Source organism: Triticum urartu, chromosome 5A (assembly GCF_056163025.1).
Source record: "Triticum urartu cultivar PI428250 chromosome 5A, HENAU_Tu73, whole genome shotgun sequence".
Lineage (NCBI taxonomy): Eukaryota > Viridiplantae > Streptophyta > Magnoliopsida > Poales > Poaceae > Triticum > Triticum urartu.
The window spans coordinates 135,845,501-135,858,429 of NC_141877.1; positions in this window are offsets into that span (position 1 = coordinate 135,845,501).

A 12,929-nucleotide genomic window follows, 5' to 3' on the forward strand; every position below is an offset into this window, starting at 1 on the left:
CTATTGTACCGAGAATACCATGTGGCTACTACCTTACAGTTCTTTGCCACATGATACCCCTACGGATAATTCCTCACACTTATCGAGTATCCGCTCATTCCTAGTTGTTCATATGTTTCACAAAAGTCTTCGAAAATACCATTCGATCTTCTAGAAATCCTAAGCAGCCTATTGCTCTTGAAATTCTTGTTTGCTTGCATTATGGTTAATCCCATAAGTCTCGTAATCTTATTGGCATCCCTTGCCACTATCATTTTGAGTTCGTTGATTCGATTTTTTGCGAATGCTCGCAATCCTCAAACAGATCCTAGAATTCATCCTTCCAGCTCAGACGTCATTTTAAAAATGAGCTGGTTCTCGCAAATTAAATTGTCGTCGATTGTGCCCCTAAGTCTATTGAACTTATCCATCCTTGATCAGAGCGTCTGCTTCTGAACCTTCGCTTTGTAAATCATAATTCCTTTGCAATTGAGCTCTAAGTTATTCAGTTGTTTCTATAATCCAATGTCTTTGCATTGCTTCTTCCTCTGGTTGTGTGCCGATACTCACATCATATCCTTTGTGGACCACCAGATCCTTTGTTGGATTTTATCCGACAATGTCCTTCATATTCAATAACCTCGAGCCTTTCCTAGGATATATAATGTCTTTGGTAAATTGTATCCTCTGCTTTGTCAACCATGCTCTACTTTTGAGCTTGTGTTATTTGCTCCTGAAGTTCGTGGTATATGTTCTAAGAAGCCCCGATGGCTTGAACCTATGCCTTCCTTAATATGTGTGAACTCGAAAGTTTTCACGAGTCATACTCTTCTGGTATTTTGCCAGATAAAATTTCAACACTACAACTTCATCGAACGCGAGAAGTAAATGAAAGGTTATGCATTGGAGAAGTGGGAGTCGACCTTGAACTTTGTGTTCATGCCCATAGACACGATGTAGATCTTCTCATCGAAGCTTCTTTTAAAATTAATTATTCTCTTGGTATAAGTTCATCTTATATCTGGGATCTGGCCTTTTTCAATCGTGGTTCCGACCATGTTCTCCTTTAAATACCATTTCTCGTGCAAGTTTAAGCACTTGTCTTCTGCAGAGCAATACCCTAGTCCAACCTCTACTTTGATCTGTCATCGAGTATTACCCCCATGGTATCTCGATATTATCATGGAACTGCATAACCTCTTATGAGTTCTTCATCAAGTACTACATTCTCACTGATTCCAATTTTTCACGAGCTCTGAGTTATTAAACACTCAAAGACACCGATAACTGAATCGAGCTCGCACCGCGATTAAACAACTCTTGGTAACCTTCATTACTTACGAATTTGAACTCGATCACGTAAGTCCTAGCCTGCTCGACTATATCATTGTCATGCCGATTTTAAACTGTGCTACCTGGTCCTTCTTTCTAGAGCAAAAATTTCAAGGTGAGCTAATCTTACGTCGATCTTCCTCGTCATAACAATTGTCCTTGAATGACAAGCTTGATTTCAAGTTTGTGTCGTACCTATGGTTTCAATAACTTCCCGCTTCATCATTCCGTTGACTTGATGTCATCGCCGATCAGTTACATCTTCTTGAAACCTCTCGACAAATGTGTCATGATCATCATCAACATTTTGACCTCTTCCAAGATATCAATTGAATTCATGATGATAAGTACCCTCCTTGCCCTTGATGAGTTGTGTTATCATCGACGACTTTATTGCCTTCCGTTCAACACAAACTTGTTCGTGTCTCTAGCAACCCTATTTCTTTCAAGTTAATGGTTGATATTCCATCCTTAGACTATTGGTTGTTGAATCACCTTTCTACCATTGGTCATGCTACCTAAGACCATATTTTGGGTGCACTTTTCAACCAATGCTTAATTGTGTATGTTTTCCTCGAGCATACATCCTTATATCATTTGATCCGACAAATGTTATCTCCTTGTTCACATAAGTGTGGAAATCCATCTTTGAAAATCTCAATGAATTGTCGCTGAGTTCATCAGCCACCTCTTCATCCTCTCCTTGGTTTTAATGGTGAACTCTTGTTTTGGAACTCGCTTCCATAGTACATTTCCCGAGAATCTTACAATGTCGTCTCGTCAATTGTGATGCACCTTTTCTTCTCAGGCATCCTGAGTCTGAGGCATCCTGGCACCAATCAGATCTGAATCTCGGTCAGCTATGATGGTTGGAACATATTTCCAAGAGTTATTACATTGGTCCTTATATATCGGTAAGGTGAGGTCATGCCTATCACACTTGGCCGGAGGACTTGTTGTTATAGATTCCTTTTCAGCAAGGTTATCCCTTCTTCCATGAGGGAATTGTAAGACCTATTCTTCAAGTTATTCCTGATGGATCCTTTGTGTCTGCAGAGTCTGATCTTCACCTGTTGACCATGTCAATGCTATGTCAAAGCATGTCTATGGTACTCCGATTTTCAACAAGAACATTTGAAGCCCAATGCTAAATGTTTCCTGCTCAATTACCCAAACACCATTGTATGGGTAATGTCATGAAATTCCTCTCCCTTTACCTAAATGATTTTCTACTTCTATCATGTCATGGATGTCATGCTCTGTTTGTCCTTGCGAAGGATATACCCCTGAAATATGTGTTTACACATTTTCCTTTCCATTGTTCTATTTAATTTCATAATCATATTATCCTTTCCATTGATTGGTTTGACCTTTCTTGAGGTCTATATGATCTAAGCAGTAATTGTTGGGAAACGTAGCAGAATTTAAAATTTTCTATGCATCACCAAGATCAATCTATGGAGTTATCTAGCAATGAGGGAAAGGGAAGTGCATCTACATACCCTTGTAGATCGCGAGCGGAAGCGTTCAAGAGAATGGGGTTGATGGAGTCGTACTCGTCGTGATCCAAATCACCGATGACCGAGCGCCGAACGGATGGCACCTCCGCGTTCAACACACGTACGGTTGGGAAGACGTATCCTCCTTCTTGATCCAGCAAGGGGGAAGGAGAGGTTGATGGAGATCCAGCAGCACGACAGCGTGGTGGTGGAAGCAACGATGATCTCGGCAGGGCTTTGCCAAGCTCAGCGAGAGGGAGAGGTGTCACGGGAGGGTGAGGGAGGCGCCAGGGGCTTGGTCCGGCTGCCCTCCCTCCACCCCCCCACTATATATAGGGCCCCTAGGGGGGCGCCGGCCCTAGAGATTGGATCTCAAGGGGGGCGGCGGCCAAGGGGGGTGGCTTACCCCCCAAGCCAAGTGGGGCGCCCCCACCCCTAGGGTTTCCAACCCTAGGCGCAGGGGGAGGCCCAAGGGGGTGCACCAGCCCACCAGGGGCTGGTTTGCTTCCCCACTTCAGCCCATGGAGCCTACCGGGATAGGTGGCCCCACCCGGTGGACCCCCGGGACCCTTCCGGTGGTCCCGGTACAATACCGGTGACCCCCGAAACTTTCCCGATGGCCAAAACTGGACTTCCTATATATAAATCTTCACCTCCGGACCATTCCAGAACTCCTCGTGACGTCCGGGATCTCATCCGGGACTCCGAACAACTTTCGTATTACCGCATACTAATATCTCTACAACCCTAGCATCACCGAACCTTAAGTGTGTAGACCCTACGGGTTCGGGAGACACGCAGACATGACCGAGACGACTCTCCGGCCAATAACCAATAGCGGGATCTGGATACCCATGTTGGCTCCCACATGCTCCTCGATGATCTCATCGTATGAACCACGATGTCGAGGATTCAATCAATCCCGTAAACAATTCCCTTTGTCAATCGGTACGTTACTCGCCCGAGACTCGATCGTCGGTATCCCAATACCTCATTCAATCTCGTTACCGGCAAGTCACTTTAATCATACCGTAATGCATGATCCCATGGTCAACCACTTGGTCACATTGAGCTCATTATGATGATGCATTACCGAGTGGGCCCAGAGATACCTCTCCGTCATACGGAGTGACAAATCCCAGTCTCGATTCGTGCCAACCCAACAGACACTTTCGGAGATACCCGTAGTGCACCTTTATAGTCACCCAGTTATGTTGTGACGTTTGGCACACCCAAAGCACTCCTATGGTATCCGGGAGTTGCACAATCTCATGGTCTAAGGAAATGATACTTGACATTCGGAAAAGCTCTAGCAAACGAACTACACGATCTTTGAGCTATGCTTAGGATTGGGTCTTGTCCATCACATCATTCTCCTAATGATGTGATCCCATTATCAATGACATCTAATGTCCATAGTCAGGAAACTATGACTATCTTTTGATCAACGAGCTAGTCAACTAGAGGCTCACTAGGGACGTGTTGTGGTCTATGTATTCACACATGTATTACGATTTCCGGATAACACAGTTATAGCATGAACAATAGACAATTATTGCCTCTAGGGCATATTTCCAACAGTCTCCCACTTGCACTAGAGTCAATAATCTAGTTACATTGTGATGAATCGAACACCCATAGAGTCCTGGTGTTGATCATGTTTTGCTCTAGGGAGAGGTTTAGTCAACGGATCTGCTACATTCAGGTCCGTATGTACTTTACAAATATCTATGTCTCCATTTTGAACACTTTCACGAATGGAGTTGAAGCGACGCTTGATATGTCTGGTCTTCATGTGAAACCTGGGCTCCTTCGCAAGGGCAATAGCTCCAGTGTTGTCACAGAAGAGAGTCATCGGGCCCGACGCATTGGGAATGACTCCTAGGTCGGTAATGAACTCCTTCACCCAGATTGCTTCTTGTGCTGCCTCCGAGGCTGCCATGTACTCCGCTTCACATGTAGATCCCGCCACAACGCTTTGCTTGCAACTGCACCAACTTACTGCCCCACCATTCAAAATATACACGTATCCGGTTTGTGACTTAGAGTCATCCAGATCTGTGTCGAAGCTAGCATCGACGTAACCCTTTACAACGAGCTCTTTGTCACCTCCATAAATGAGAAACATATCCTTAGTCCTCTTTAGGTACTTCAGGATATTCTTGACCGCTGTCCAGTGTTCCATGCCGGGATTACTTTGGTACCTTCCTACCAAACATACGGCAAGGTTTACATTAGGTCTGGTAAACAACATGGCATACATAATAGACCATATGGCCGAGGCATAGGGGACGATACTCATCTTTTCTCTATCTTCTGCCGTGGTTGGGCATTGAGCCGTGCTCAATTGCATACCTTGCAATACAGGCAAGAACCCCTTCTTGGACTGATCCATATTGAACTTCTTCAATATCTTGTCAAGGTACGTACTTTGTGAAAGACCAATGAGGCGTCTCGATCTATCTCTATAGATTTTGATGCCTAATATATAAGCAGCTTCTCCAAGGTCCTTCATTGAAAAACACTTGTTCAAGTAGCCCTTTATGCTTTCCAAGAATTCTATATCATTTCCCATCAATAGTATGTCATCCACATATAATATGAGAAATGCTACGGAGCTCCCACTCACTTTCTTGTAAACACAGGCTTCTCCATAAGTCTGTGTAAACCCAAACGCTTTGATCATCTCATCAAATCGAATGTTCCAACTCCGAGATGCTTGCACTAGCCCATAGATTGAGCGTTGGAGCTTGCACACCTTGTTAGCATTCTTAGGATCGACAAAACCTTCTGGCTGCATCATATACAATTCTTCCTTAAGAAAGTCGTTAAGGAATTCCGTTTTGACGTCCATTTGCCATATCTCATAATCATAGAATGCGGCAATTGCTAACATGATTTGGACGGACTTCAGCTTCGCTACGGGTGAGAAGGTCTCGTCGTAGTCAACCCCTTGAACTTGTCGATAACCCTTAGCGACGAGTCGAGCCTTGTAGATGGTCACATTACCATCTGCGTCTGTCTTCTTTTTAAAGATCCATTTATTTTCTATGGCTCGCCGATCATCGGACAAGTCAGTCAAAGTCCATACTTCGTTTTCATACATGGATCCTATCTCGGATTTCATGGCTTCCAGCCATTTGTCGGAATCTGGGCCCGCCATCGCTTCCTCATTGTTCGAAGGTTCACCATTGTCTAACAACATGATTTCCAAGACAGGGTTGCTGTACCACTCTGGTGCGGAACGTGTCTTTGTGGACCTACGAAGTTCAGTAGCAACTTGATCTGAAGTTTCATGATCATCATCATTAACTTCCTCTCTAGTCGGTGCAGGCACCTCAGGAACATTTTCCTGAGTTGCGCCACTTTCCGATTCAAGAGGTAATACTTCATCAAGTTCTACTTTCCTCCCAGTTACTTCTTTCGAGAGAAACTCTTTCTCTAGAAAGGATCCATTCTTGGCAACAAAGATCTTGCCTTCGGATCTGAGGTAGAAGGTATACCCAATAGTTTCTTTAGGGTATCCTATGAAGACGCATTTTTCCGACTTGGGTTCGAGCTTTTCAGGTTGAAGTTTCTTGACATAAGCATCGCATCACCAAACTTTTAGAAACGACAACTTAGGTTTCTTCCCAAACCATAATTCATACGGTGTCGTCTCAACGGATTTCGACGGAGCCCTATTTAAAGTGAATGTGGCAGTCTCTAAAGCATAGCCCCAAAATGATAGCGGTAGATCGGTAAGAGACATCATAGATCGCACCATATCCAATAGAGTGCGATTACGACATTCGGACACACCATTACGCTGAGGTGTTCCAGGCGGCTTGAGTTGTGAAACTATTCCACATTTCCTTAAGTGTGTGCCAAATTCGTGACTCAAGTATTCTCCCCCACGATCTGATCGCAAGAACTTGATTTTCCTGTCACGTTGATTCTCAACCTCACTATGAAATTCCTTGAACTTTTCAAAGGTCTTAGACTTGTGTTTCATTAAGTAGACATACCCATATCTACTCAAGTCATCAGTGAGGGTGAGAACATAACGATAGCCACCACGAGCCTCAACACTCATTGGACCGCACACATCAGTATGTATGATTTCCAAGAAGCTGGTTGCTCGCTCCATTGTTCCTGAGAACGGATTCTTGGTCATTTTACCCATGAGGCATGGTTCTCACGTGTCAAATGATTTGTAATCAAGAGACTCCAAAAGTCCATCTGCATGGAGCTTCTTCATGCGTTTGACACCTATGTGACCAAGGCGGCAGTGCCACAAGTATGTGGGACTATCATTATCAACCTTACATATTTTGGTATTCACACTATGAATATGTGTAACATTAAGCTTGAGATTCATTAAGAATAAACCATTCACCAGCGGGGCATGACCATAAAACATATCTCTCATATAAATAGAACAACCATTATTCTCGGATTTAAATGAGTAGCCATCTCAAATTAAACGAGATCCTGATACAATGTTCATGCTCAAAGCTGGCACTAAATAACAATTATTGAGGTTTAAAACTAACCCCGTAGGTAAATGTAGAGGTAGCGTGCCGACGGCGATCACATCGACCTTGGAACCATTCCCGACGCGCATCGTCACCTCGTCCTTCGCCAGTCTCCGCTTATTCCGCAGCTCCTGCTTTGAGTTATAAATGTGAGCAACCGCACCGGTATCAAATACCCAGGAGCTACTACGAGTACTGGTAAGGTACACATCAATTACATGTATATCACATATACCTTTAGTGTTGTCGGCCTTCTTGTCCGCTAAGCATTTGGGGCAGTTCCGCTTCCAGTGACCACTTCCCTTGCAATAAAAACACTCAGTCTCGGGCTTGGGTCCATTCTTTGGCTTCTTCCCGGCAGCTTGCTTACCGGGCGCGGCAACCCCCTTGCCGTCCTTCTTGAAGTTCTTCTTATCCTTGCCTTTCTTAAACTTAGTGGTTTTATTCACCATCAACACTTGATGTTCCTTTTTTATCTCCACCTTCGCTGATTTCAGCATTGAATATACCTCAGGAATGGTCTTTTCCATCCCCTGCATATTGAAGTTCAACACAAAGCTCTTGTAGCTCGGTGGAAGCGACTGAAGGATTCTGTCAATGACCGCGTCATCCGGGAGATTAACTCCCAGCTGAGTCAAGCGGTTGTGCAACCCAAACATTTTGAGTATGTGCTCACTAACAGAACTATTTTCCTCCATCTTACAACTGAAGAACTTGTCGGAGACTTCATATCTCTCGACCCGGGCATGAGCTTGGACCATTTTCAGCTCTTCGAACATCTCATATGCTTTGTGTTGCTCAAAACGCTTTTGGAGCCCCGGTTATAAGCTGTAAAGCATGCCGCACTGAACGAGGGAGTAATCATCAGCACGCTGCTGCCAAGCGTTCATAACGTCTTGGTTCTCTGGGATGGGAGCGTCACCTAGCAGTGCTTCTAGGACATAATCTTTCTTGGCAGCTATGAGGATGATCCTCAGGTTCCGGACCCAGTCCGTATAGTTGTTGCCATCATCTTTCAGCTTGGTTTTCTCTAGGAACGCGTTGAAGTTGAGGGCACCATTAGCGTGGGCCATTTGATCTACAAGACATATTGTAAAGATTTTAGACTAAGTTCATGATAATTAAGTTCATCTAATCAAATTATTCAATGAACTCCCACTCAGATAGACATCCCCTTAGTCATCTAAGTGAAACATGATCCGACTCAACTAGACCGTGTCCGATCATCACGTGAGACGGACAAGTCATCATCGGTGAACATCTCCATGTTGATCGTATCTTCCATACGACCCATGTTCGACCTTTCGGTATTCCGTGTTCCGAGGCCATGTCTGTACATGCTAGGCTCGTCAAGTCAACCTAAGTGTATTGCGTGTGTAAATCTGGCTTACACCCGTTGTATTCGAATCTTAGAATCTATCACACCCGATCATCACGTGGTGCTTCGAAACAACGAACCTTCACAGCGGTGCACAGTTAGGGGGAACACTTTCTTGAAATTATGTGAGGGATCATCTTATTTAAGCTACCGTCGTTCTAAGCAAATAAGATGCAAAAACATGATAAACATCACATGCAATCAAATAGTGACATGATATGGCCAATATCATTTGCTCCTTTTGATCTCCATCTTCGGGGCGCCATGATCATCGTCACCGGCATGACACCATGATCTCCATCATCGTGTCTTCATGAAGTTGTCTCGTCATCTATTACTTCTACTACTATGGCTAACGGTTTAGCAATAAAGTAAAGTAATTACATGACGTTTATGTTGACACGCAAGTCATAAATAAATTAAGACAACTCCTATGGCTCCTGCCGGTTGTCATACTCATCGACATGCAAGTCGTGATTCCTATTACAAGAACATGATCAATCTCATACATCACATACATCATTCATCACATCCTTTTGGCCATATCACATCACATGGCACATGCTGCAAAAACAAGTTAGACGTCCTCTAATTGTTGTTGCAAGTTTTTACGTGGCTGCTATAGGTTTCTAGCACGAACGTTTCTTACCTACGCCAAAACCACAACGTGATATGCCAATTTCTATTTACCCTTCATAAGGATCCTTTTCATTGAATCCGATCCGACTAAAGTGGGAGAGACAGACACCCGCTAGCCACCTTATGCAACTAGTGCATGTCAGTCGGTGGAACCGGTCTCACGTAAGCGTACGTGTAACGTCGATCCGGGCCGCTTCATCCCACGATGCCGCCAAATCAAGATAATACTAGTAACGACAAGTAAATTGACAATATCGACGCCCACAACTGCTTTGTGTTCTACTCGTGCATAGAAACTACACATAGACCTGGCTCTGATACCACTGTTGGGAAACGTAGCAGAATTTAAAATTTTCTACGCATCACCAAGATCAATCTATGGAGTTATCTAGCAAAGAGGCAAAGGGAAGTGCATCTACATACCCTTGTAGATCGCGAGCGGAAGCGTTCAAGAGAACGGGGTTGATGGAGTCGTACTTGTTGTGATCCAAATCACCGATGACTGAGCGCCGAACGGACGGCACCTTCACGTTCAACACACATACAGTTGGGAAGACGTCTCCTCCTTCTTGATCCAGCAAGGGGGAAGGAGAGGTTGATGGAGATCCAGCAGCACGACGGCGTGGTGGTGGAAGCAACGGTGATCTCGGCAGGGATTCGCCAAGCTCAGCGAGAGGGAGAGGTGTCACGGGAGGGAGAGGGAGGCGCCAGGGGCTTGGTCCGGCTGCCCTCCCTCCCCCCCACTATATATAGGGCCCCTAGGGGGGCGCCGGCCCTAGAGATTGGATCTCAAGGGGGGCGGCGGCCAAGGGGGGTGGCTTGCCCCCCAAGCCAAGTGGGGCGCCCCCCATCCCTAGGGTTTCCAACCCTAGGCGCAGGGGGAGGCCCAAGGGGGGCGCACCAGCCCACCAGGGGCTGGTTCCCTTCCCCAATTCAGCCCATGGGGCTCTCCGGGATAGGTGGGCCCACCCGGTGGACCCCCGGGACCCTTCCGGTGGTCCCGGTACAATACCGGTGACCCCCGAAACTTTTCCGATGGCCGAAACTAGACTTCCTATATATAATTCTGTTGGGGAACGTAGTAATTTCAAAAAAATTCCTACGCACACGCAAGATCATGGTGATGCATAGCAACGAAAGGGGAGAGTGTTGTCTACGTACCCCCGTAGACCGGAAGTGGAAGCGTTAGCACAACGCGGTTGATGTAGTCGTACGTCTTCACGGCCCGACCGATCAAGCACCGAAACTATGACACCTCCGAGTTCTAGCACACGTTCAGCTCGATGACGATCCCCGGACTCCGATCCAGCAAAGTGTCGGGGATGAGTTCCGTCAGCACGATGGCGTGGTGACGATCTTGATGTTTTACCGTCGCAGGACTTCGCCTAAGCACCGCTACAATATTATCGAGGACTATGGTGGAGGGGGGAACCGCACACGGCTAAGAGATCAAAATCAATTGTTGTGTCTGTGGGGTGCCCCCCTGCCCCCGTATATAAAGGAGTGGAGGAGGGGACCGGCCAAGGAGGGTGGCGCGCCCTAGGGGGGAGTCCAACTCCCATCGGGAGTAGGACTCCCCTTTTTCCTATTAGGAGTAGGAGAGGGAAGGAAGAGGAAGGAGGGAGGAAGGAAAGAGGGGCGGCCCCCCTGCCAATTCGGATTGGGCTTGGCGGGGTGCCCCCTCCCTTGCTCCTTTCCCCTCCTTTCCACTAAGGCCCAATAAGGCCCATATACCTCCCGGGGGGTTCCGATAACCTCCCGGTGATCCGGTATTGTCCCAATCTCACCCGGAACCTTTCCGGTGTCCAAATATAGTCGTCCAATATATCGATCTTTATGTCTCGACCATTTTGAGACTCCTCGTCAAGTCCGTGATCACATCCGGGACTCCGAACAACCTTCGGTACATCAAAATATATAAACTCATAATGAAACTGTCATCATAACGTTAAGCGTGCGGACCCTACGGGTTCGAGAACAATGTAGACATGACCGAGACACGTCTCCAGTCAATAACCAATAGCGGAACCTAGATTCTCATATTGGCTCCTACATATTCTACGAAGATCTTTATCGGTCAGACCGCATAACAACATACGTTTGTTCCCTTTGTCATCGCTATGTTACTTGCCCGAGATTCAATCGTCGGTATCTCAATACCTAGTTCAATCTCGTTACCGGCAAGTCTCTTTACTCGTTCTGTAATACATCATCTTGCAACTAACTTATTAGTTGCATTGCTTGTAAGGCTTAAGTGATGTGCATTACCGAGAGGGCCCAGAGATACCTCTCCGACAATCGGAGTGACAAATCCTAATCTCGAAATACGCAAACCCAACATGTACCTTTGGAGACACCTGTAGAGCACCTTTATAATCACCCAGTTACGTTTTGACATTTGGTAGCACACAAAGTGTTCCTCCGGTAAACAGGAGTTGCATAATCTCATAGTCATAGGAACATGTATAAGTCATGAAGAAAGCAATAGCAACAAACTAAACGATCAAGTGCTAAGCTAATGGAATGGGTCAAGTCAATCACATCATTCTCCTAATGATGTGATCCCGTTAATCAAATGACAACTCATGTCTATGGTTAGAAAACATAACCATCTTTGATCAACGAGCTAGTCAAGTAGAGGCATACTAGTGACACTTTGTTTGTCTATGTATTCACACATGTATTATGTTTCCGGTTAATACAATACTAGCATGAATAATAAACATTTATCATGATATAAGGAAATAAATAATAACTTTATTATTGCCTCTAGGGCATATTTCCTTCAGTCTCCCACTTGCACTAGAGTCAATAATCTAGTTCACATTGCCATGTGATTTAATACCAATAGTTCACATCACCATGTGATTAACACCCATAGTTCACATCGATATGTGACCAACACCCAAAGGGTTTACTAGAGTCAATAATCTAGTTCACATCGCTATGTGATTAACACCCAAAGAGTACTAAGGTGTGATCATGTTTTGCTTGTGAGAGAAGTTTAGTCAACGTGTCTGCCACATTCAGATCCGTACGTATTTTGCAAATTTCAATGTCAACAATGCTCTGCATGGAGCTACTCTAGCTAATTGCTCCCACTTTCAATATGTATCCAGATTGAGACTTAGAGTCATTTGGATCAGTGTCAAAACTTGCATCGATGTAATCCTTTACGACGAACCTTTTGTCACCTCCATAATCGAGAAACATATCCTTATTCCACTAAGGATAATTTTGACCAATGTCCATTGATCACTATTGTACTCCCTTGCCAAACTCAGGGTAGGGTATGCAATAGTTCTGGTATACAGCATGGCATACTTTATAGAACCTATGGCTGAGGCATAGGGAATGACTTTCATTCTCTCTCTATCTTCTGTCGTGGTCGGGTTTTGAGTCTTACTCAACTTCACACCTTGTAACAAAGGCAAGAACTCCTTTTTGATTGTTCCATTTTTAACTACTTCAAAATCTTGTCAAGGTATGTACTCATTGAAAACATATCAAGCGTCTTGATCTATCTCTATAGATCTTGATGCTCAATATGTAAGCAGCTTCACCGAGGTCTTTCTTTGAAAAACT